This window comes from Ranitomeya variabilis, chromosome 4 (genome assembly GCF_051348905.1).
Source record: "Ranitomeya variabilis isolate aRanVar5 chromosome 4, aRanVar5.hap1, whole genome shotgun sequence".
NCBI classification, from domain to species: Eukaryota; Metazoa; Chordata; class Amphibia; order Anura; family Dendrobatidae; genus Ranitomeya; species Ranitomeya variabilis.
The window spans coordinates 266415632-266442071 of record NC_135235.1 but is presented as its reverse complement, the minus strand read 5'-3'; the positions used below and the strand labels follow the sequence as shown (position 1 = coordinate 266442071).

Here is a 26440-nt window from a genome sequence, read left to right as displayed (position 1 = left end):
TCAAGCCAATGACGCCACTCCTCAAAAGCCCACTTCATGGCCAAAAGCTCCCGATTCCCAACATCATAATTCCGCTCGGCGGGCGAAAATTTACGCGAGAAAAAGGCACAAGGTCTCATCACGGAACAATCGGAACTTCTCTGCGACAAAACTGCCCCAGCTCCGATTTCAGAAGCGTCGACCTCAACCTGAAAAGGAAGAGCAACATCAGGCTGACGCAACACAGGGGCGGAAGAAAAGCGGCGCTTAAGCTCCCGAAAGGCCTCCACAGCAGCAGGGGACCAATCAGCAACATCAGCACCCTTCTTAGTCAGATCAGTCAATGGTTTAACAACATCAGAAAAACCAGCAATAAATCGACGATAAAAGTTAGCAAAGCCCAAAAATTTCTGAAGACTCTTAAGAGAAGAGGGTTGCGTCCAATCACAAATAGCCTGAACCTTGACAGGATCCATCTCGATGGAAGAGGGGGAAAAAATATATCCCAAAAAGGAAATCTTTTGAACCCCAAAAACGCACTTAGAACCCTTCACACACAAGGAATTAGACCGCAAAACCTGAAAAACCCTCCTGACCTGCTGGACATGAGAGTCCCAGTCATCCGAAAAAATCAAAATATCATCCAGATACACAATCAAAAATTTATCCAAATAATCACGGAAAATGTCATGCATAAAGGACTGAAAGACTGAAGGGGCATTTGAAAGACCAAAAGGCATCACCAAATACTCAAAGTGGCCCTCGGGCATATTAAATGCGGTCTTCCACTCATCCCCCTGCTTAATTCGCACCAAATTATACGCCCCACGGAGATCTATCTTAGAGAACCACTTGGCCCCCTCTATGCGAGCAAACAAATCAGTCAGCAGTGGCAACGGATATTGATATTTAACCGTGATTTTATTCAAAAGCCGATAATCAATACACGGTCTCAAAGAGCCATCTTTCTTAGCCACAAAGAAAAAACCGGCTCCTAAGGGAGATGACGAAGGACGAATATGTCCCTTTTCCAAGGACTCCTTTATATATTCTCGCATAGCAGCATGTTCAGGCACAGACAGATTAAATAAACGACCCTTAGGGTATTTACTACCCGGAATCAAATCTATGGCACAATCGCACTCCCGGTGCGGAGGTAATGAACCAAGCTTAGGTTCTTCAAAAACGTCACGATATTCAGTCAAGAATTCAGGAATCTTAGAGGGAATAGATGATAAAGAACAAATCAGGGTTACAGATAGAATAAACTTAGACTGTAAAGTGCCAATTGAAACAGACTTATCAAGCTTCTTAGTACGCTTAGAGCATGCTGATATAACATGAGTTGAATCACCGCAATAGAAGCACAACCCATTTTTTCGTCTTAAATTCTGCCGTTCACTTCTGGACAGAATTCTATCACATTGCATATTCTCTGGCGTCTTCTCAGTAGACACCGCCAAATGGTGCACAGGTTTGCGCTCCCGCAGACGCCTATCGATCTGGATAGCCATTGTCATGGACTCATTCAGACCCGCAGGCACAGGGAACCCCACCATAACATCCTTAATGGCATCAGAGAGACCCTCTCTGAAATTCGCCGCCAGGGCGCACTCATTCCACTGAGTAAGCACAGCCCATTTACGGAATTTCTGGCAGTATATTTCAGCTTCGTCTTGCCCCTGAGATAGGGACATCAAGGCCTTTTCCGCCTGAAGCTCTAACTGAGGTTCCTCATAAAGCAACCCCAAGGCCAGAAAAAACGCATCCACATTGAGCAACGCAGGATCCCCTGGAGCCAATGCAAAAGCCCAATCCTGAGGGTCGCCCCGGAGCAAGGAAATCACAATCCTGACCTGCTGAGCAGGATCTCCAGCAGAGCGAGATTTCAGGGACAAAAACAACTTGCAATTATTTTTGAAATTTTGAAAGCAAGATCTATTCCCCGAGAAAAATTCAGGCAAAGGAATTCTAGGTTCAGATATAGGAACATGAACAACAAAATCTTGTAAATTTTGAACTTTCGTGGTGAGATTATTCAAACCTGCAGCTAAACTCTGAATATCCATTTTAAACAGGTGAACACAGAGCCATTCCAGGATTAGAAGGAGAGAGAGAGAGAGAAAGGCTGCAATATAGGCAGACTTGCAAGAGATTCAATTACAAGCACACTCAGAACTGAAGGGAAGGGGAAAAAAAAAAAAAAAATCTTCAGCAGACTTCTCTTTTCTCTCCTTTCTCTGTCAATTAATTTAACCCTTTTTATGGCCGGTCAAACGGTTATGGTTCTCAATGGCAAGAGAACATAGCCCAGCAAACATAAGTACTAGCTCTTGGAAGGATGGAAACTAAACTGACCATGAACTAAACCTGCCGCACAACTAACAGTAGCCGGGTAGCGTTGCCTACGTTTTTAATCCCTAGACGCCCAGCGCCGGCCGGAGGACTAACTAATCCTGGCAGAGGAAAATATAGTCCTGGCTCACCTCTAGAGAAATTTCCCCGATAGGCAGACAGAGGCCCCCACATATATTGGCGGTGATTTTAGATGAAATGACAAACGTAGTATGAAAATAGGTTTAGCAAAATTGAGGTCCGCTTACTAGATAGCAGGAAGACAGAAAGGGCACTTTCATGGTCAGCTGAAAACCCTATCAAAATACCATCCTGAAATTACTTTAAGACTCTAGTATTAACTCATAACATCAGAGTGGCAATTTCAGATCACAAGAGCTTGCCAGACACAGAAACGAAACTACAGCTGTGAACTGGAACAAAATGCAAAAACAAACGAGGACTAAAGTCCAACTTAGCTGGGAGTTGTCTAGCAGCAGGAACATGCACAGAAAGGCTTCTGATTACAATGTTGACCGGCATGGAAGTGACAGAGGAGCAAGGTTAAATAGCGACTCCCACATCCTGATGGAAACAGGTGAACAGAGGGGATGATGCACACCAGTTCAATTCCACCAGTGGCCACCGGGGGAGCCCAAAATCCAATTTCACAACACCCCCCTTAGTGGCGGAGCTACAGTACTGCAACGACCAGGACTCTGGGGCGCTGCACTCCCCCCGGTTAAATCCAGTACTCCTGGACTGGGAAGAAAACAACAATACATGTCAGCAAAAAGACATACAATTTTGAAAATGCAAGTACAAGTAAACTTTTTAACAGAGCTTCCCTTTATGGGAGGTGAGGACACTTGAACATTACAAACATGGTTAAATACTTTAAATAACTTACTATAAATACTTTTCTTACCCAACCGGGTATTCTACTAAGTGCGAAATTTTTGAACAATAATTTAACTTTGCCTTTAAGGACATACTCGCTGGATCCACTAAAGACCTTCTTATAAAACATTATAAGGCTAATCAACTTTTATGCATTCTCCTTCTTTACATCGGCAGGACCGCCTGTCCTAACTGCTCCAGACCTACTGCCTCTCCTTTCTGTTACAGGACCGCCCCTTTCTGCCCGGGCCTACTGTCTTTCTACAACTATACACAGTATAGAACATATCATCCATCTTTCGGTTCAGGATTACTGAGCCATCTCTGTATGGCTCCTAGGAGGACTCACTGACTAACCCCGTACGGGTTCACTTTCTGTCCTCATTCTTTTATCAACATTATTAAACATCTCTTACAATTAACTAGCTTTCTACATATAACTTTTACATATCAGCATTGTTACTTCTTCTTTTAAAGCATCATCATTCCTTAAGTGCTATCGATGAACATCCCCTTTAAGAGGGGACCAAGTCTCTATGAGGTAGTGCAACTTCTCAAGCTGCAAGTCCGTATGCAGCAAGGACTCCGGTACTGCTTCCAGGAACAGTTTCTTCGCAAAGAGTCCTTTCTTTTATAAAACCAGTAGAGGGCACCATTAAGAAGGTGCAAACTATTTACAAAACAGTTTGTGAATCATTCACCGTCCATGATTCGGTAGTCTTTATAACATGGGTGAATAGGGAGCAAAAGGAAAATAAAAGCAAAAATAAAAGCAATAGGGATCCCGGGTAAACGAAGGGATCCCTTTAAGAATAACCCTAGTCGGGTTTAAGCAGCAAAAAGCAGGGAAACAAGCAGTTAACTATTTACATCTCCATGGCATCGAGGTTTACTCTCGCTCTAGCGGCCGTAGCTCTGCATAGACCTCGCTCGGCAAGGTGATCGGCGAGATCGGGGCCTTTAAGAAGTGCTCCATATCCGGGGCCTGATCCCAGGGTGTAAGGCGCCAGTCTATAGGTCTCAGGGAGAGGGGGTGCCGCGACGGGGCCTATCAGCAGGTCCTCTGCTGGCGGGGCAGGGTCGTTCTTCATACCTGCTTCAGATGCGGTCCCTCCGGTGCCGGTCTGCTCTCCCTCCGCTGGGGTCTGGAACGCTGGTTGTGGGGCCTTGTGCTGCGACGTTGTCATCTCTGCTCGCAGCATCTCGCTTTCCGGCAGGGCCTGGCTTTCTGGCTTTGGAGCGCTGTAACTTCCTTCTTGCTCCGGACCAGACAAGGCTGCCGACAGACGTCTGGCGAGGCTCCCGATGATGGTCTTCTTCCACCCGGCCTCAGTGCTCAGCTGCGTCTGCAGGAGTTGGTGGATCAGCTCGTCCGCTCCGGTCTGCAGGAGGTCAGCGTCAACTGTGGATGTCTGGCTGCGGTGCCTCTCCAGGTAGCTGGGGGAGTCCTCGGCTCTGACCCCACGCTCCGGCTCTGGGCAGCTGGCCATGGCGTCCTCCATGTCACTGACTTCTTCTTCCTGGTCCTTTTCTCGCTCTCTCCTCCGTGGGCGGTCTCGTTTTCTTTGTCTCTGCCCACCATTGAGGATCAGGAGACGGATCTCGGCTGCTGACGGACACGTCCTCAAGGGCCAGAAATACTTAGACTGGGCGGCCATTGTCTTTCGCCCTCTTCAGCTTGTTTACGCCCACTTCACGCCCCTCTTATTCTCCTGCGCTTTCCTTAGCGCTGTAATGGCGGCGGCTTTGGTGGGAACTTTTGGCGGCAAGTGGCAATGCACAGTCTTTGCAATAAGTCACAGTCCAAGTATAATAAATCACAGTTCCAAGGCACACATGACCTGATTTTTCAGGCTTAAGTAGATCCTGTTCGTGACGCCAAAATTGTAGCGCCCCCACTGTCGCAGGGCCGAGTGGTACCCGGTACCGAGCCTCTGAGTCTCTGTTCTGGGGTTGTCACGGTGGCTAGACCCGGTCCGTGACCCTGCTGAGGGGCGTACAATGATAGGTGTGAGGGAATGATGATGATGTTGTGGTGGTGCGGTGCAGGTTGCAGTGAATAACGAGGACACCAGGTTGCAGTCTCTTTACCTCTTTAATGAAGGCTTCAGGGTCCTCAGTCCGGAATACGGTTAACCAGGCTGCGCAAGTCCGGCCGGTCCGATGGCACCTCCAGAGTTCCCTTTGCAGGTGGAAATCTGTGCCTACCTTCTAGCGCTTGTGTGTTGTAGTCCTTCCCTGCTAAGCACCACGGGATAGTCCTCACAACTGTTGTGTCTGTTTCTCGTGTTCCCTCACAACTCGATTCTGATGTTCTTCCACGTCCCCCAGATCTTATGGTTAGGACGCACCCGTATGACGGGGAGGCTCGGAGCTCTTCCGGGACTCTAGCGTCGCCCCACTCCTGTTGTTACCCCCCTGTGTCTTCCTAGGTCAATTGTGTGAGACAGCCCGCCTCTAACTGACTGTCCTGCCGTAGGTTTGAAGTTTGGCTTGGAGCTCTATACTTCCTCGGCATTCCGGCCACCGGTTATGCGCCTCAATAGGATGTTGCCTCGTCTTACAGCACGACTCCTACTGGTATTCTCCTTGTTGCGTTGATCTCGTTTCTCACTCAGCACAATAAACCTCGCTTCTTGTCCTTTCTTGGGGTACCGCCGCTATATCGTGCAGGCGCGGTCCCGTAACGTTCTCTCTGGTTGCTAGGCCTCTGTCAGGATCCCACCCCTGACAGAGACCCCTCTGAATCTTCCCCTACAACACCCTCTGCCACAAGGTGTTGCCTGGTTCCAACCCAGTCAGCTTTCTTCCTAACTTCCTGCCTAACCCCCAGTTTTACCAGATTGTGAGGAGTGGCCTAATAAATAGAACCCTTAGCTCCCCCTGGAGGCCAGACTGTGAAATGTATTGGTGTCTGTGATACCTGGTCAGATGAACTCCTTCAGTGCCATCAGACGTACCATAGCCCCCCCTAGTGGCGGAGCTACAGTACTGCAACGACCAGGACTCTGGGGCGCTGCATTTATAACTCAAAGAGTTAACGGGCCGAGACGGGAAAGGGTGCATGAGATGAAGAGAGTGTCCCGGGTGGGAGTTCCAAGGCGTCAAGGACAGAGAAGATAAGTACCAGCCATACTGGCAAAATAGTTTCCTAGAGGGGAAAGAAGATGCAGAACCGCAGGTTGAGAATAGGGCTCTTACTGACTGGACTGCAGTACTGAGCTGGGCAGTGGTGAAGAAGAGAGGGATGGTGAAGAAAGAGAAAAAAGCAAAGAAGGAATTGAAACTGTGTGGAAAATGCTCTGTATTGTGAAGGAAACGTTCATCAAGTTGTGGCCCGCTATCTACTCTATAAAATTCCCCCCAGTTATCGTTGAGCAAAGAGTTTATTTTTGACTGGTGGTCTCCCTCATCGAACTGTCAACCATCTGGTCCTGGCCAACCAAAGTCATCGGTTACATGCGGCATGCAAAGGCGTAGCCCCCCATAACCCAAGTCCACACGCCCAGCCAGGACCCTCACCTTCATGTAACGGAGCGTAAGAGATGAGTATCTTGCCCATGGCTACCGCCCCTCAGTGATCCAGCAGAAGATTACCTCATTTGGAGCAATCCCTCGTCTTCACGGTCTCCCTTCTCTTTATTTCTCATGGGTTGATTCTAAACACGAATAAAACGATTGTAAAGGAATCAAATTTTGTTTGGAATTTCCCCAAAATTTGTGGATTCTAGAAAATCTAAAAATTTTGGGGGGGATTTAATTCTCATAAATGGAGCAAAGTGGTCATTTTGCAAGGTTAATATGGATCATTACTCATACGGTTCATTATCACCCAAAAAGTAATGACAGAATTGTGTTTTACACCATTTCGGCCAATTTTCTTTTTCTGTTTTTAAGACATCATTTAAAACTACAACTTGACCCACAAAAAAACAAGCTTTAAAGGGAACCTTTATTCACATTGCGGGGCTGGGATTCACAGGCAGGGCGGCCGCGCAGGCGCAGTCAGCTGGACTGCATATGAGGAAAGACGGGCAGCGCTCACTGCGCCTGCACCAGGCAGGAGAAAAGAGCGCAGGCGCCGACTACTTTTGAAAACAGCGGTGAAGATGTGAGTGACAGCTGTGTGCTGTCTGAAGCAGGGGGGAAACGCCGGCCCACTTCACTGAGGACCAGGTACTTCAGACAAATTATAAAACTGATTATTTCTCAAGTTACAGCACCCAGAACTAAAAGAGCCACCTTGTCAGAATGCAGCATTACTGCTGCACAAGGTGGCTCTTTTTTTTGTTTGAAACGACTGGGTGGGTTGACAGGTTCCCTTTAAAAAGAGTTTTTATTTACTGGCTGGCAATGAAACTGTATGTTATGACTAAGACCGTGTAGATCGATAAGCGTCATTGTAGCATTTTCTTCCCGCCATGTTCCTGATTTTATGGAACGATCAGTAAAATGAAGAAATTTTATATGGATTTATCCACTTTCTTTTTCCTTTTTCACAAAACACCATCTCTCGAATGGCTATGTTGATGGCAGAAAAAAAATTGGGGCTCTGGGAAGAAAGCCAGGGAAAAAACAAAGGCGCAAAAACGAAAAATTTGTGAAGTCGTGGAGATCAATGGTAAAGGGCAGAACTTCAGAGCGCGGCTGTCCATGAGGAACATACAAAGGTTGATATCAGTGTATTCCAATCTTATTTCACACTTTCCATGAATGACCATCTTTGCCGTATATGTTGGGCAGACATCCCGCCTGTTCCATCGCACTGTGCAAGAATTCGCTCTCCTGCACTAAAAAACTGAAAGACAGTGAGAATTATGAGCAGATGCTAAAAGAAAAGAAAGCGGTTACTAAAGCCGGGCACATCTGTACACGGCCGTCTCCGAGCCTGAACATAACGCCGTCCATATGTTTGCTTTACACAAAGACACATCACCATATTATTTGAATGCAGAAGCCATAAAGAGACTGAGGACGGAGGAGCAGGTGCTGGGGCTTCAGACATATAAAAGAGGCCCCGCGAAAAGTGCTGTCCCCCGGCGAAACCCCAGACAGTGACAAACATGTGGATCACATAAGCAAATACAGAGTCCCAGGTAATGGATTCCACCACGGAGCGCAGGCAGTCTATGATGGGGTACATAGCAGAGGAGTACGGAGGGGAAGATGGGGCCCCTGATACATGACGGCCTATCCTCTATGTGAGGGTGCGGGGTAACAAGTCATCCACATCGGGCTGCATTCATCTGGAGAGAGATTACAGAAAGATAGATAATAGATAGAAGAGAGACATGTAATGTTTTCTATACTGTTTCCCATCATCATTTAGTGACACACTGTCACGGTAGGTTTATGCTACACGTGTCTATAGGAGGCCACCCAGTGGCTGTCATGTGAGTTGCAGCCTGTCCAGGTTTTCGCTAGCAAGTCCAGATATTGCATAGTGGTGGATAGATAGATAGATAGATAGATAGATAGATAGATAGATAGATAGATAGATAGATAGATAGATAGATAGATAGATAGATAGATAGATAGATAGATAGATATGAGATGGGTATTCGATAGATAGATAGATAATAGATAGATAAATAATAGATAGATAATAGACAGATAGATAAATAATAGATAGATAATAGATAGATAATAGATAAATAACAGATAGATAATAGATAGATATGAGATGGATATTAGATGGATATATAATAGATAGATAATAGATATAGATAGATCGATAGATAATAGATAGATAGATAGATAGATAGATAGATAGATAGATAGATAGATAGATAGATATGAGATGGATATTCGATAAATAGATGATAGATAGATAAATAATAGATAGATAATAGATAAATAATAGATAGATAATAGATAGATATGAGATGGATATTAGATAGATAGATAATAGATAGATAGATAATAGATATAGATAGATCGATAGATAATAGATAGATAATATATAGATAGATATGAGATTGATAATAGATAGATAATAGATAGATAATACATAGATAGGAGATGGATATTAGATAGATAATAGATAGATAGATATGAGATGGATATTAGATAGATAGATAATAGATAGATAGATAATAGATATAGATAGATCGATAGATAATAGATAGATAATATATAGATAGATATGAGATTGATAATAGATAGATAATAGATAGATAATACATAGATAGGAGATGGATATTAGATAGATAATAGATAGATAGATATGAAATGGATATTTAATAGATAGATAATAGATAGATAGATAATAGATATAGATAGATCGATAGATAATAGATAGATAATATATAGATAGATATGAGATTGATAATAGATAGATAATACATAGATAGGAGATGGATATTAGATAGATAATAGATAGATAGATAATGGATATAGATAGATCGATAGATAATAGATAGATAATATATAGAACAAGTCGGCCACTCTTTCTTCCACCTGCTCTCTCTCTCTCTCTCTCTCTGCTTCTCCTCACTGCTGGAGACATATCTCCCATCCCTGGACCCCCACATCTCATATCTCCCATTACTACTCCCTCCTATCGCTCCCTATCCAACATGAACTACCGCAATCTTTCCCACATAAAACCCGTGCCCCTGATGCCCACCCCCCTGTTCCCTCTCTCTGGAGCACTCTGGAATGCCCGCTCAATCTGCAATAAGCTTCATGTGATTCACAACCTTTTTCTCTCCCGCAATCTTGCCTTCCTTGGCCTCACAGAAACATGGCTAACACCCTCTGACACCGCCTCCCCTGCTGCTCTGTGTTACGGAGGCCTCCACTTCACCCACACCCCTCGACCCGGCAACAAACATGGTGGAGGAGTGGGTCTTCTCCTTTCTTCACACTGCACCTTTAACCCAATCCCGCCTCTTCCCTCCCTTATTCTCCCCTCTTTTGAAGTCCATTCTGTCCGCATCTACTCTCCCTCCAACCTCCAAGTGGCCGTCATATACCGACCTCCGGGCCCTGCCACTGTCTTTATTGACCAATTCTCCACCTGGCTTCTTCACTTTCTCTCTGCTGACATTCCCACCATCATCATGGGTGACTTCAACATCCCCATTGATACCCTTCAGTCAACAGCCTCCAAACTTCTGTCCCTTACCTCATCTTTATGACTTACTCAACGGTCCTCCGCAGCCACCCACACGGACGGGCATACACTAGACCTGGTATTCACCCGTCTCTGCTCTCTATCTAACTTCACCACCTCCCCTCTCCCTCTATCCGACCACCATCTGCTCACCTTCTCATCCCTGTCCTCCTCACCGGTCATCCATGTCCAGCAACATGCGCACCCACGCAGAAACCTTGCACACCTAGACACCCACACACTCTCTGACTCCATCCTACCACTGGCATCCATATCCTCACTCCACAACACAGACACTGCCACTGCTTTCTACAATGCCACTCTCGCATCAGCTATTGACACGGTTGCCCCTCTCGTCCATGGCAGAGTGCGACGTATCAATAGACAACCTTGGCACAATAACACCACTAAAAAGCTCCGGCAAGTGTCCAGGGTTGCGGAGCGGCGTTGGAAGAAAACACACTCGCAAGATGACTTCACTGTATTCAAACAAGCAACACTCGCTTTTAAATCTGCACTCACCTCTGCTAGACAGGCCTACTTCACAACCCTCGTATCTTCCCGATCCTACAACCCCAAACAGTTATTCAAAACCTTTAACTCCCTCCTCCGCCCCCCACTGCCCCCTCCAACCTCCCTCATCTCTGCTGAGGACTTTGCCACACACTTTCAAAATAAGATCGACCAGACAAGGCAAGTCTTCATTGTTCAACCACCACAACCCCTTTGTATACCAGACCAATGCCCAAACCCCATAACCTCCCTATCCAACATCACTGAAGGGGGGCTTAATTGTCTCCTCTCCAAATCGCACCTCACCACCTGTGCGCTCGACCCCATCCCACCTCCTCCCCAACCTCACCACCACACTTATCCCATCCCTAACCCACCTCTTCAAATTTGAATAATCTGTCACGGCACTCCTGTTGCAAACGAGGTATCTGGTGCTCAGAAAAGGGATGCCAACCCCTATCAATAATATAAGAGAAAAAGTCCGGCACTCAGAATATTATGCAACAATATTTATTTATTTGATACTCCAAAGAGTCAATTAGTTGACTAATTGACTCTTTGGAGTATCAAATAAATAAATATTGTTGCATAATATTCTGAGTGCCGGACTTTTTCTCTTATAACCCACCTCTTCAACCTATCACTAACTTCTGGCACCTTCCCCTCTGCGTTCAAACATACCACAATCACGCCTATCCTTAAAAAGCCAACCCTCAATCCAACTGCTATGTCCAGCTATCGCCCAATATCGCTGCTCCCATTCGCTTCCAAACTCCTGGAGCAACACATCCATGCTGAATTCTCCTCCCACTTCTCAACTAACTTGTTGTTCGACAATCTACAATCTGGTTTCCGCCCCCATCACTCAACTGAGACTACCCTGACCAAAATCACTAAAGACCTACTTACCGCCAAAGCTACTGGACAATACTCTGTACTCCTCCTTCTAGACCTGTCCTCTGCTTTCGACACAGTTGACCACTGCCTCCTACTACAGATCCTCTTCTCCTTTGGCATCAAAGACCTCGCCCTATCCTGGATCGCCTCGTACCTTTCCAACCGCACATTCAGCATCTCCCACTCCCACACTACCTCCTCATCCCACCCTCTCTCTGTTGGAGTCCCCCAAGGCTCTGTTCTAGGACCCCTACTCTTCTCAATCTATACACTTGGCTTGGGACAACTCAAAGTCCCATGGATTCCAGTACCACCTCTATGCTGATGACACTCAGATCTACCTCTCTGGCCCAGATGTCACCGCTCTGCTGCCCAGAATCCCAGAGTGCCTATCAGCCATATCCTCCTTCTTCTCCACTTGCTTCCTCAAGCTCAATGTGGACAAATCTGAACTCATCATCTTTCTTCCATTCCACAAATCTTCCTTACCTGACCAATCTATCGCAATCAATGACATCATGCTTTCCCCCGTACCCGAAGTCCGCTGCCTCGGAGTAACCTTCGACTCTGCCCTGTCCTTCAAACCGCACATCCAAGCTCTTTCCACCTCCTGTCGCCTCCAGCTCAAAAATATCTCCAGAATCCGTCCTTTCCTCAACCCTCAATCTACTAAAATGCTTGTGCATGCCCTCATCATCTCCCGCCTTGACTACTGCAACATCCTTTTCTGCGGCCTCCCTGCTAACACCCGTGCACCTCTCCAGTCCATCCTTAACTCTGCTGCCCGACTAATCCATCTCTCTCCTCGCTACTCCTCTGCAAATCTCTTCACTGGCTCCCATTCCCTCAGCGTATCCAGATCAAATTACTAATACTGACCTAAAAAGCCATCCATAACCTGCCTCCTCCATATATCTCTGAACTAATCTCCAGATATCTTCCCTCACGTAATCTCCGGTCCTCCCAAGACCTTCTTCTCTCCTCCACACTTATTCGCTCCACATCCAATCGCCTCCAAGACTTCTCCCGAATATCCCCCATCCTCTGGAACTCTCTGCCGCAACAAGTCCGACTATCAACCACAGTCGGATCCTTCAGACGGAACCTGAAAACTCATCTCTTCAGGAAAGCCTACAGCCTGCACTGACACCGCTGCCGCCTCATCACTATCGAAGCTACCGCCTCACCAACACCGGAGCTCCTGCAACCCCCAACCTACTGTCTCCTTCCCCATAATCCTGTAGAATGTAAGCCCGCAAGGGCAGGGTCCTCGCCCCTCTGTATCAGTCCATCATTGTTTGTTTACTGTAAGTGATATCTGTAACTTGTATGTAACCCCTTCTCATGTACAGCACCATGGAATCAATTTTGCTATATATATAACTAAATAATAATAATAATAATAATAGATAGATAGATAGATAGATAGATAGATATGAGATGGATATTCGATAGATAGATAATACATAGATAGATAAATAATAGATAATAGATAGATAATAGATAAATAATAGATAGATAATAGATAATAGATAAATAATAGATAGATAATAGATAGATATGAGATGGATATTAGATAGATAATAGATAGATAGATAATAGATATAGATAGATCGATAGATAATAGATAGATATGAGATGGATAATAGATAGATAATAGGTAGATAATAGATAATAGATAGATAGATATGAGATGATATTAGATAGATAATAGATAGATATGAGATGGATATTCGATAGATAATAGATAGATAAATAATAGATAATAGATAGATAATAGATAGATAAATAATAGATAATAGATAATAGATAGATAATAGATATATAATAGATAGATAATAGATAGATAATAGATACATAATAGATAATAGATAGATAGATAGATAGATATAATAGATAATATATAGATAGATAGATATGAGATGGATAATAGATAGATAATAGATAATAGATATATATATAATAGATAGATAATAGATAGATATGAGATGGATATTCGATAGATAATAGATAGATAAATAATAGATAATAGATAGATAATAGATAGATAAATAATAGATAATAGATAATAGATAGATAATAGATATATAATAGATAGATAATAGATAGATAATAGATACATAATAGATAATAGATAGATAGATAGATAGATATAATAGATAATATATAGATAGATAGATATGAGATGGATAATAGATAGATAATAGATAATAGATATATATATAATAGATAGATAATAGATAGATAGATAATAGATACATAATAGATAATAGATATAGATAGATCGATAGATAATAGATAGATAGATAGATAGATAGATAGATATGAGATGGATAATAGATAATAGATACATAATAGATAGATAATAGATAGATAATAGAAAGATAGATAGATAGATAGATAGATACATAGATAATAGATAGATAGATAGATAATAGATAGATAATAGATAATAGATAGATAGATAGATAGATAGATAGATAGATAGATATGAGATGGATAATAGATAGATAATAGATAGATAGATAGATAGATAGATAGATAGATAGATAGATAGATAATAGATAGATAGATAATAGATAGATAATAGACAGATAGATAATAGATAGATAATAGATAATAGATAAATAGATAGATAGATAGATAGATAGATATGAGATGGATAATAGATAGCTGATAGATAGATAGATAGATAGATAGATACATAGATAGATACATAGATAATAGATAGATAATAGACAGATAGATGATAGATAATAAATAGATAAATAGATAGATAGATAGATAGATAGATAGATAGATATGAGATGGATAATAGATAGCTAATAGATGGATAATAGATAAATAATAGATAGATAATAGATAGATATGAGATGGATATTAGATGGATAATAAATAATAGATAGATAATAGATAGATATGAGATGGATATTAGATGGATAATAAATAATAGATAGATAATAGATAGATAGATAATAGATAGGTAGAAGATGGTAGATAGATATGAGATGGATATTAGATGGATCTGGTGTATTCTGTGCTCGGGGGGCGCGTCGGACCCTGTGTATTTCCTTCACACAAGCTGTAATCATCGTCTCTTTGTGCCGAGAACAAATAATCAAAAAATATAAATTTGTTCATTTTTTTCAAAATCCGAACTTTCATCAATATTCAATATTTTAACAGTTTGGTGACATTCCAACAAGTTTCTCTCTTTTTTCTCTTGTGTTTTCGGCAGGACACATTCCGCCGTCACTGTTTGCTCAGGGGGTTCTCATTATATAACAAATTCCACAGGTCCAGGTGTGAGAATCTGTTTTACTCTTCTGTAAAGTGAATATTTGCCGAGTGTCTCTGAAATCCTTCACAAATAGAATCAATGTCATCGGGACACAAGTGGCCATAGCCATCAATATTCTATGGGGGGATAATGGATCCGGGGAGGGTCGCTGTCCAGACTCGGCCTGGGGCGACACAATGCGGGGAGATTTATCAAGATGGAGATCCAGTCCAAGATACAGGATCAGTGGGGTAAACTGCTCCACATTTATACAATTGTTACAAGCCACTTAATAAATCATTCACTGGCGGGATGTGCTGGAAAAAGAAGTCCAATCCATGAGGGCTGCATTGAGCAACATATAGGACTTAAAGGGCTTGTTCACCTCTGGGGATTTTTTTTTTCCATTACTTGAAGTTGGGAATTTTTGGCTAAAAATCATCTTTGTAAATGGTTTTAATAAAAAATAATGTTGTACTGATTGTTTTCCGAGGCCTCTGGACGCACTGTTTATCGCTGGCTGTAGAATGAGTTAACTGAGAATCCGTCAGTGAGCTCGTTCTGACACTGTAACAAGAACGTTTGTAACTCATTTGTTATCTGAATTCAGTTAATTTGTGACAATAGACTACATCAAATCTTGTAAAAGAAAACGGAGCAAACTTTTTAATGGAACCCAATTGCAAAAATGGTTTTTAGCCTCAAAACAAAATAATAAAAAATATATATATATATATATATATATATATATATATATATATATATATATATATATATATATATATATATATATATATATATATATATAGACAATCCCTTTAAAGGATCCTGTATGCTGGTGAAAAGGCCAAAGGACACCTTCAGAGGTCCTATAGAGTCCAGGACCCTACGGATCTGAGCTGTTTTGGGGGCCAAGTGAGATCTATATAGCATTTTTTCAGGTTTTAATGTTATGGTTGATAAATCGCAAACGCTTTTAAACCTTAGGAAAGAAACAAATGCAAAAGTTAAGCGACTTTCTAAGCAGTCGTCATTATTTTTTGCAACTTTTACAACTTTGCTGCTGCATTGAGTCTGCTGGTCCTTTAATATAGCTCAAAGTTTTTGCAAAAATGTTACAAATCTGCTCCAGGTTCTGATGTCTCTTGCTGCTCTTGCCATCCCTTCTCTCATTGTTATGGCTCGTGCAGAGAACAGCAGATCCGTCCAAACATCCGACCACTGCTATTTAGTGAGGCAGAGTACATGTCCGATTTCTTTCTCAGACTGAGTGGTCTAAGGAACAAAATGGCAACACGCACGATTTGCATCTGATAATCGGATGACACTTGCTCAATAACGTCCATGGGCCTGTGGAAAACATCAGACATGGATGATATCCGAGTGCAGTCCGATTTTCACAGACAGATTGAGGGGAGAAGATGGAGAAACTTTTTTTTTTTAATTCTCCAAATCCGAGAAAATCGAATCACACTCTGATCAAACTCTGATCAGATTCAAATCAGAGTGTGATTAGAAGAATTGGAACGATTTTCTCAGATGTAAAAGATACAGTTTTGGGACCCTAGGCTTAGGCAGAAAGAGCGTTTTACATAGATCTCTACAACGTGGAGAGAAGAAAAGCATCTACAGTCTCAGGGAGGGCAGAGACAAAGGCTACAGATGAGGAAGAAATAACATAAAGATGAAATAAGTGCGGAAAAGAAGCTGTGCTGATATAGGAGAAGTGAAGAAGAGATACAAGAGAGCTCATATCCAGCCTGTATTACAGGGAGTGACAATCCTACAAGAGAAAAATCAGAAACTTGGATCAGGCTACAAACTGAATATCAGAGGGTGAAAGGATGGCGATTGCAGAATGAAACTAGGTACAATTTTATTAACAATGAATGTAAACATCATACAAGAGGTGTCCATCAGTAATCAGTCTGATCAGCAGCCAAGGGGACCCCACTGACCTTTAATGGGGCCTGTTGGGTCCTGTTGCGATGTTTGTGAACTCGATGGAACATTAGCGCTGAAGGGACAGAACGGAGCTCGGAACGCAGAATTGAACGGAGCTTACTATTCGTTTTTTGTGCCTTTTATTAAATTTCGTTCGAAGCTTTTGAGGTTTATTTTGCATATGAATAGATTACTTTTCATATTGAGGAAAACAAGGAGCTTTTTGGATTAGTTTTGTGGCATTTACCGGTGACCTAAAAAGTAAAGTCGGCCAATAACTTGACATGACTCCCTACTTAAGTGATCACTTCTGAAGCCAGGGTCTCACTTCAGCCAAGTTTTTCCAATCTTGGAAAACTTCTTTTAATAAAGCATTAAAAGCTTAGTATGGGGACAACAATATTTAAAAAAAAACAGCCAAAAAAAAGGTGCACAAATTACAGGTGAATCATCACCTTTAAGAATGGAGCCGTTACTAGATTTAAAGTGAAGATTAAATATTTATAAATTTGTGGAGCAATGAAGCTTCCCAAAAATTTTTTTTATATATCATACATAGCAAGGCAGTCAAAACATAAGGAGCCATAAATTTATAAATATTTAATCTTCACTTTAAATCTGGTAACGGCTCCATTCTTAAAGGAGATGATTTTTTTTTTGCATATTGCTGTCCCCATACTAACCGGTTTTACCTTTAATCTTTTAATGTTGTATCAATAAATATTTTCGTGTAATTTTATGGCATATAGCTTCCCATCTATTTTTTGATTTATGTAATGTTTGGAAGTGCCATGGATCTAGGCATGGTATATACTCTTCGAGGTTTCTTTTAATAAAGTATGTAGGTAGTATAAGTCATCGGCTGACATGAGTTTACAAGGATGCACCTTTTTTTGGTGTTTTTTGAAAGCAAAAAAGATAACATCTTCTGAATATCTGAAACATGAGGATGGAGAGGAAGCGAGAAAAGCAGCCAACCTCCGGAGGCCAGAGAAACATCTCAGCTATGCCCCTGCTCTATGACATTCTGTGGTCTCATTGGTAGACAAATTGCTGTTTTTGGCATCACTATGATCCCTTTTACAGTGATCACAAATCGTTGGGTCGTGTTGCAGCTCGCCTGTGGACTCAATGACAAAACGTATTGTCGGGAGGACAATCCGATCGAGAAAATGATCAAAAAGCAAAGTTATTATCCGAGTCCTCCATACTTCTAGGAGCTCGGGTCTGCATTGTATCAGGGCGTGTGCAAACATTCCGAAAACTCCCTTTGTCTCCGTGATACGCAAGTATGGGATTTGTGTTTGCTGTGCCGGATCATTGTTTCTTTCTATAAAGTACTAAAGCTGTAGGATATCCGTATAATGGAAGGGTCGATGGTGGTGGTGGAGACTTTCTTTCATGGAGACGTCTTGCTATTCATTGCCCGGTGATATGTACAGTAGAACAATGATGGAAGCATGTCAATGGTATGAGAAGAATATGCGCTAAGCAAACAGCGGAAGAAATGCGATATTGTATGATACATTGTATTGTGGGTTACAGTGGATTGCGACCTTCTTACAAAAGGTTTGTTTGTCTGTACACCACACACGGCAGCTGCAGCCGTAACACCCGAAGGGGACTTCTATCAGCGGATTTTATTGTCCTTTAAAAAAAAAAGCTACAAGGCAAGATTTATCATTCCGGAATTTATTTTAGCGGAATTTGATACTTAAGGGAATTTTCTGGTCAAAGCCAGTAATGGTGTTAACTGTGGACCTCACCCATTGCCGGGATGGAGGACTTGCTCCACATTCGCTCATCTCTACTTGTGACCCTCATCTTTCTCTAGAGTTTAATGGAGCTGGTGGTCCAAACATTTCCTCTTCTGTTCCATTCATAGTTGATGGAAGTTGCAAAAGAATCCAACTGTAATCTTCATCGGTGCCGTAGACTTGACTAGAGGGCATGCAAAGTCTCTACATCCAACGGAGAGTAGTAGACACAATCCCCAATTTTGGAAATCAATCTAACAGCTATCATCTATCCAGTAGATTAGTTTCCTAGACCTGAAGACCCCCGTTAATGAAGTATTGGGCTTTTATGGCTCCTTCAGGCTAATATATGAAGGTTGGTTATCACAGGGACAAGCCTCGTAGACATGGGAATCAAGACAGTGATCAATTCTGGTCAAGACTGATCGCTGAGGGTCTGCACAAGTTCTGGAGACAGTCAAAATGTTTCTTCCTGCAGCCTAAAATTTTGTTTTTAAAGTTATTCCCTATCAGTAGGATAAGAGATACTGATCACTGAGGGTTCGACCGTTGGGAATCCTGAGCTCTGAGGAGTGCCAACTGAATGGAGCGGAGGTCGAGCACCGGACTTCTCCTCCATTCATTCTGCAGACAGTGAAGTACACGGCGACGGTTCATGTAATACCAATGCTGGAAGAGTCGCAACGAAAGGCGTAAGGTTGTAGCAAATATGGAAAGTTTTATAATGTAGCCTTAATAGTGATGGGATCGGGTGTTATCTGAGCATGGTCGGGGGCTAACCGAGTGTCTTTGGCGTGTTCGAAAAATACATTTGAGTCCCTGCGACTGTTAGGCAGCCGTAACACATGCATGGACTACCTAACAGACAATCCCTAAATGTGTTGCTTCTGCTTAACAGCCGAGAGACATTCAGCCGCGGGGACTCGAACATATTTTTCGAGCATGCCAAAGACACTCGGTTAGCACCTGAGCATGCTCGGACGATGCCTTATCTGAGCACGTTCATTCATCACTAAGCCCTAATTTTTGTGTGCAGTGATGGCCATGTAACACGGACGATGATCACATCGCAATGCTCAGACTGGCCGGCGGCTCTCCCAACCAGAACCTGACAGCTTCATATATTTCCATGTAGTTGTCACGCTTAAGTCAGGAGAGCCGCCGGCAGAACACTACGGGGGTTTTTTGGTGTTTTTTCCCTTATAGCCTGAAAAGCACATGAAAAATTGCAACTGTATTTTTTTAACTGCAAAAAAAAAGCACTCTAAAAAAGCTGTATAAAAAAGATGAATATAAAAAAAAAAAGAAAAAAGCCTGGAGTGACAAAGGTGCGCGTGACCTTTTGGAATGGATCTGACAGATCAAATGGATCCAATTCACATTATTCTGAAATATTATTTTATAGGATTTGCATGAAGTCTCCACTTTGGGGATGAGGATAGATACATTGGTCGGTGTCATACTTGTCACAGGATACACTGCAGGATACAAGTCATGTAACGCCAGATATAGGGTTCTTCTTCAGATTCACAAATGCCTAAAAGTGCAGTTACACATTAAATACAGAATATAGATGTCAGCTTTATGTAGATGTTTGCTTTTATCTTTATTATACACCTGTCCTTTATAGGGATCTTATAAGGAAACTAGTAACATTTCTATAGGTAGACACGACCAGGTGGCACTAATGTCTTCAAAAACTATAAAAGTTTAACAACTTTACCAAGGTTCTGCAGGCGATGTGCTGCATACTATAATACATCTCACCTTTGCACGTTTACCATGAAAGATGTGTAGAATATAAAACTTCTAGAGATTAATGAATCTTTTGAAGCTCGTATTCTCCAGGTTCACCAAATTTTTCCCCAAATAGTGAATCCAATTGCCTTTGACTCACAAGTGCTTCAAAGCCTGCAATTGCCCTGAAAAGATGTCTGTAACACTCTGAGGTCACTTATGACTGTATCCAATCCTTTTTAAGCTACTTAGTAAGGTCCAAGTGACTTCAACATATATGGCTGTGGGTAATCGGATAGTAGATGTTCTTCACTGATGTCCTGTCATGCACTATTTGTATTGTATTGTTTATTCTTCATTTATAATTTCTCCTTCTATATTGCTAAGCTGTGAGCTGTGAAGTCATCTCCATATCCAGAATCACCATACAAAATGACTGCTGCATTCCCTGCCTCGACTTTTATAGTGGCTATGATAGTCCCTCCTGATTGATTGCTCTATACTATGTGATAGATGCAAGGCACTATAGGGAAGAACACACTATTTCTAATGTTTTTCAATGTTTTATCATTTTCTGTTATCTCTATTGCTAAGCTGTGATGACCTCTCACTGTCCAGAATCACCATGCCAAATGACAGCTGTATTCCCTGCGTCGGCTTTTATAGTGTCTATGATAGTCCCATTCTGACGGAATGCTCTATATTTGCAAGGTATTATGGGAAAGAATGTCTGACTGTCCATTCCTGACGTCATGAGAACCTTCTCTGGTTGATGCAATCTTTTGCTTTGTGTAAAATGGTGGCAGACATTTTTTGGCAATTTGCATGAATCGAATAACAAATTGTTGGAATTTCCTAAACTAGCACACATTCAACTCACATCAAATCGATTTGCTCATCTCTAAAAAATTACAGTAGAAAAGTTTTACAGTTTCTTTAAAACTTTCTTAGATTACCTTTTTTATTTCATATAACCCAGGACAACGATCGCCAACCATAAAACCAGGGCAGATTCCAGAGTCATCTTCTGGCCCACATGTCCTAGAAAGTCCAGTTTTCTGGGAAAACCTTGGTTGGGATAATGTAGGAAAAAAGCTCAAACCGGGAGAAGACATGGAAATTTCATGAAGATGTTGCCCATTGTTCCTGTAGTAAAGTATCTAGGAGAGGGGGTGCAGCGCCCCAGAGTCCTGGTCGTTGCAGTACTGTTGCTCTGCCACTAAGGGGAGTGATGGTACGTCTGATTGCACTAAAGGAGTTCACCTGACCAGGTATCGCAGACACACACTACACCTCACACTCCGGCCACCAGGGGGGGTGGTTCTATCTATTAGACCACTCCTCACACTTGGGTAAAACTGGGGGTTGGACAGGAAGTCAGAGAGAAAGGAGCTGGGAAGAGCTCGAGTGAGGACCTGTCAGAGGTGGGATCCTGGCAAAGCCCTAGTGAACAAGAAAGAACGTTACGGAGCCGTGCCTGTGCTTACAGCGGCAGTCTCCTAGGAAAGGACAAGAAGCGGGGGGTATTGTGAAGGAGTGAGAAACGGGAATACAGCGCAGAGGTGATAGGACCAGAAGGAGTCGTGCTGTAAGACCGAGGCAACATCCTTCTGAGGCGCAAAGTCGGTGGCCGGAACGCCGAGAAAGTAAGAGACTCTAAGCATTACTTCAAACCACGGTAGGACAGCCAATTATAGGTTGGCTGTCTCACTTAAACACCTAAGCAGACAACGGTGGCAGCTGTGGGAGAGGGGCGACTCTAGGGTCCCGGAAGAACTCCAGGCCTACCCGTCATACGGGTGCGTCCTACCATATCATCTGGGGGAAGGAGAGAACGAACATCAGAGACAGACACAACAGTTGTGAGGACTATCCCGGGGTGCTCAGCAGGGAAGGACTACAACACACAGGCGCTAGAAGGTAGACACTGATTCCCACCTGCTAAGGGAACTCCGGATGTGCCTTTGGACCGGCCGGTGTCAGCCAGCCCTGTTAACAGTGCTCTGGATTGAGTATCTCGAAACCTTCAGTAAAGAGGTAAAGAGACTGCAACCCTGTGTCCTCGTTATTCATCGCACCCTACACCACACATCATCACTCTCAACTTTCACTGGGTCACGGACCGGGTCTAGCCGCCGTGACAATCCCAGAACCGAGACAGAGAGGCCCGATACCGGGTACCCCACGGCCCTGCGAAGGTGGGGGGGGCACTCCAGGGGCACATACTTTATCCTTTCATAAAGAACAAGCACTAAGCATTATTCAAAGATGTCTAGTCATATCCGCTATTCAAAAATTGTGTTCTTATTAATCGACAAGCCTTCTATACATATTTCTCAGTATTTGTACAATCAGGACAATGTTGTTTTTCAGCTGGTGAGAAGGATCCTCCAAGCTTTTGACCCAGGTGATTAGATCATAGGCAGCACAGACAGGTGGCAGCAGGAAAGTAACGGCAGTAATAGGTGGTGTCGAAGAAGTAGCAAAGCTGGAACAGTGGAGTTGTTCCAGTGAAGACCAGATGTAGCAGAACAGAAACAGCAAAGCTTTTACAGTGGAGAACAGATGTAGCAGAGCTGGAACAGTGGAACTGTAGAGATAGCCATATTTAGCAGAGCTGGAACAGTGGAGTCGTAGAGAATAACCAGATATAGCAGAGCTGGAACAGTGGAGTCGTAGAGAATAATCAGATGTACCAGAGCTGGAACAGTGGAGTTGTAGAGAATAATCAGATGCAGCAAAGCTGGAACAGTGGAGTCATAGAGAATAACCAGATGTAGCAGAGCTGGATCAGTGGAGTTGTAGAGAATAACCAGATGTAGCAGAGCTGGAACAGTGGAGTTGTAGAGAATAATCAGATGCAGAAAAGCTGGAACAGTGGAGTTGTAGAGAATAATCAGATGCAGAAAAGCTGGAACAGTGGAGTTGTAGAGAATAACCAGATGCAGCAGAGCTGGAACAGTGGAGTTGTAGAGAATAACCAGATGCAGCAGAGCTGGAACAGTGGAGTTGTAGAGAATAACCAGATGTAGCAGTGCTGGAACAGTGGAGTCGTAGAGAATAACCAGATGTAGCAGAGCTGGAACAGTGAGGTTGTGGAGAATAACCAGATTCAGCAGAGCTGGAACAGTGGAGTTGTAGAGAATAACCAGATGTAGCAGTGCTGGAACAGTGGAGTCATAGAGAATAACCAGATGCAGCAGAGCTGGAACAGTGGAGTTGTAGAGAATAACCAGACGTAGCAGAGCTGGAACAGAGGAGTTGTAGAGAATAACCAGATGTAGCAGAGCTGGAACAGTGGAGTTGAAAAGAATTACCAGATGCAGCAGAGCTGGAACAGTGGAGTCGTAGAGAATAACCAGATGTAGCAGAGCTGGAACAGTGAGGTCATGGAGAATAACCAGATTAAGCAGAGCTGGAACAGTGGAGTTGTAGAGAATAACCAGATGTAGCAGAGCTGGAACAGTGGAGTTGTAGAGAATAAACAGATGTAGCAGAGCTGGAACAGATGAGTTGAAGTACAGGCCAGACATAATAGAGCAGGAACAGTGGAGTTGTAGAAAATAACCAGATGTAGCAGAGCTGGAACAGTGAAGTCGTAGAGAATAACCAGATGTAGCAGAGCTGGAACAGTGAGGTCGTAGAGAATAACCAGATTCAGCAGAGCTGGAACAGTGGAGTTGTAGAGAATAACCAGATGTAGCAGAGCTGGAACAGATGAGTTGAAGTACAGGCCAGACATAATAGAGCAGGAACAGTGGAGTTGTAGTAGAGATCAGATATAACAGCTGGAACAGTGGACTAGTAGTGAAGACCAGATGTAGCAGAGATGCAAGAGAGGAATAGTGAAGACCAGATGTAGCAGAGCTAGAATAGTGGAGTTGTAGAGATCAGATATAACACAGAGTTGGAACAGCAGAGTTGTAGTAAAGACCAGATATCATAGTTCTGGAACAGTGGAGTAGTAGTGAAGGCTAGATGTAGCAGAGCTGGCACTGTGGAGTTGTTGTATTGAAAACCAGATGTAGCAGAGCTGGAACAGAGAAGCTATGGTGAAAATCAGGTTTGGCAGAGCTGAAGCAGGGGAGCTGTAGTAAAGTCCACATATACCAGAGGTGGAACAGTGGACTTGTCTTGGAGACCAGATGTAGCAGAGCCAGAACAGCAAAGTGCTTGTACTGTAGAGTAGATTTAGCAGAACTAGAATCGCAGATTTGTTGAAGTGTTAACGAGAGAGAGATAGAATATTTTCCAGCTCAACAGTTCGGGTCCCGATTGTTTTCAATGGGTCAGTACCATTGTATACAGCTTTTTTTCAATATGTGTAGCAAAAACTTCAATTTAACATGGACTTCTCAAATGCTTTGAGACTGGTACGATCGCAGAGATTTTATTTTTCAAAGATGCTTTATGAGATGCTCTTTTAACTTAAAAAAAAAAAAAAAGTTTGCGTAAAGTTTTCAAACTTTCTACTACAAGTTCAGTGCACCAGATCTCTCTCCTCCTTCATATTGGCCTCCATGATGCTTCCCCCATCGCTACTCACTGCACATCCAAGCACTGATCGCATGAAGGAATCCTTTAGAAACCATTAGAGAATAAATTATTTGAACAGGAGACATATGTCAACTCTTTCCATCACCGGGAGGATGTATTTAATCCTGGTGTTTACTAAGGAAATGAAAAAAAGTCTTTGTGATTATTTGGACAGTGAATCCAAGTTCCATATAAAAGTACTGAAGCTTGATGTGCACCTGCCGCCGCAAATTACCATGTTGTCGCCCAGCGTTGTGTAAGTGGTCCCCGTACTGATGTCTGTGCATTGTGTATATTTGTATCCTGCTCATCCCACCCCTCCTGGTTCACAATGTCGGCTTTATCTGTGTGTGTACACTCCATAAAGTGCTGTCTCACCTTTACAGAATGATCTGTCACACAGGCTATTTCCCCTGAATGAGATGTTTCCAACGCTACAATCATTGTTTTCTGTGTCCCATGTAAAGCACTAAATCAGGTTTTATAGACTGCAGATGTCGGCGTTCCCATAAGTATTAACCGAGAAGGCAACAATGTATCATAAATGGAATGCAGCGATTAAGAAACGTTTCCATTCTCTAAAACATATCATTTATTATTAAATATTGACGTTGATTTCAAAGTATACAAATCGCCTCTTTATAGATGAAGAGAACGGGGTCTCTAATGTCACTTACCAGAGAAAATCATCCTAGAGGGCAATATGGACCCTTCAAGGAGCTTTGGTATAAAGCCAAACCTGAATGTATGCAGCTGTTTTGGGGGGTCTTGCACCTCGTCAGTGCAAAGTAGTAGATAGGCTGGCTGGGCGAGAGGACCTAGATCCCTCATCGAAGGGGTAAAGTCTCTTTATGGTGGTGTTGTGAATTCTGCTCTTGGGCTCCCTCCGGTGGTTGTAAGTGGTAGCGCTGCTGTCTCTGAATCACAGCATTTATCAGGTGTTTTCACTTTTTGCTATTTGGACAGGGCTATTTAGTCTTGCTTCACCCTTTAGTCAGTGCCAGTTGTCCATTGTTCCTGGAGGATTCACATCCCTGCCTGGTCTCTTCTGCTTTGCAGTTCTTTTCAACCAAGATAAGTTTTGGCCTTGATTTTGCTGTCCACATGCTGTTGTCTTATTGTTCAGTTATTTTCCATGTTTTGTCTTGTCCAGCTTGGTCTGTATAAGGATTTGTTTAGCCAAGCTGGTATCTCTGGAGATGCAGATATTCCCTCCATGTCTTTAGTTAGCTGTGGAGTTTTTGTATTTTCTGTGGTGGATATTTTCTAGTGTTTTAATACTGACCGCATAGTACTCTGTCCTGTCCTTCCTATTTAGCTAGAAGTGGCCTCCTTTGCTAAATTCTCATTTCAGTCTGTGTATGTTTTTTCCCTCTCCTCTCACAGTCAATATTTGTGGGGGGCTGCCTGTTCTTTGGGGATTTTCTCTGAGGCAAGATAGAAAAG

General features: G+C 42.8%; 1 long non-coding RNA gene across 1 annotated transcript in view; it reads right to left on the bottom strand.

Moving 5' to 3' along the window:
• The window catches only part of LOC143764354 (uncharacterized), a 46623-nt gene extending 20912 nt beyond the window's left edge, over positions 1-25711 (bottom strand). Inside the window, exons 1-4 of the long non-coding RNA XR_013213165.1 lie at positions 25005-25711; positions 21415-21618; positions 20199-20258; positions 6811-6872 (exon numbers count right to left, since the gene is read on the bottom strand). This is a non-coding gene — a long non-coding RNA (uncharacterized LOC143764354). The remainder of the gene's footprint in view (positions 1-6810; positions 6873-20198; positions 20259-21414; positions 21619-25004) is intronic.
• Positions 25712-26440: the final 729 nt, after the last annotated feature.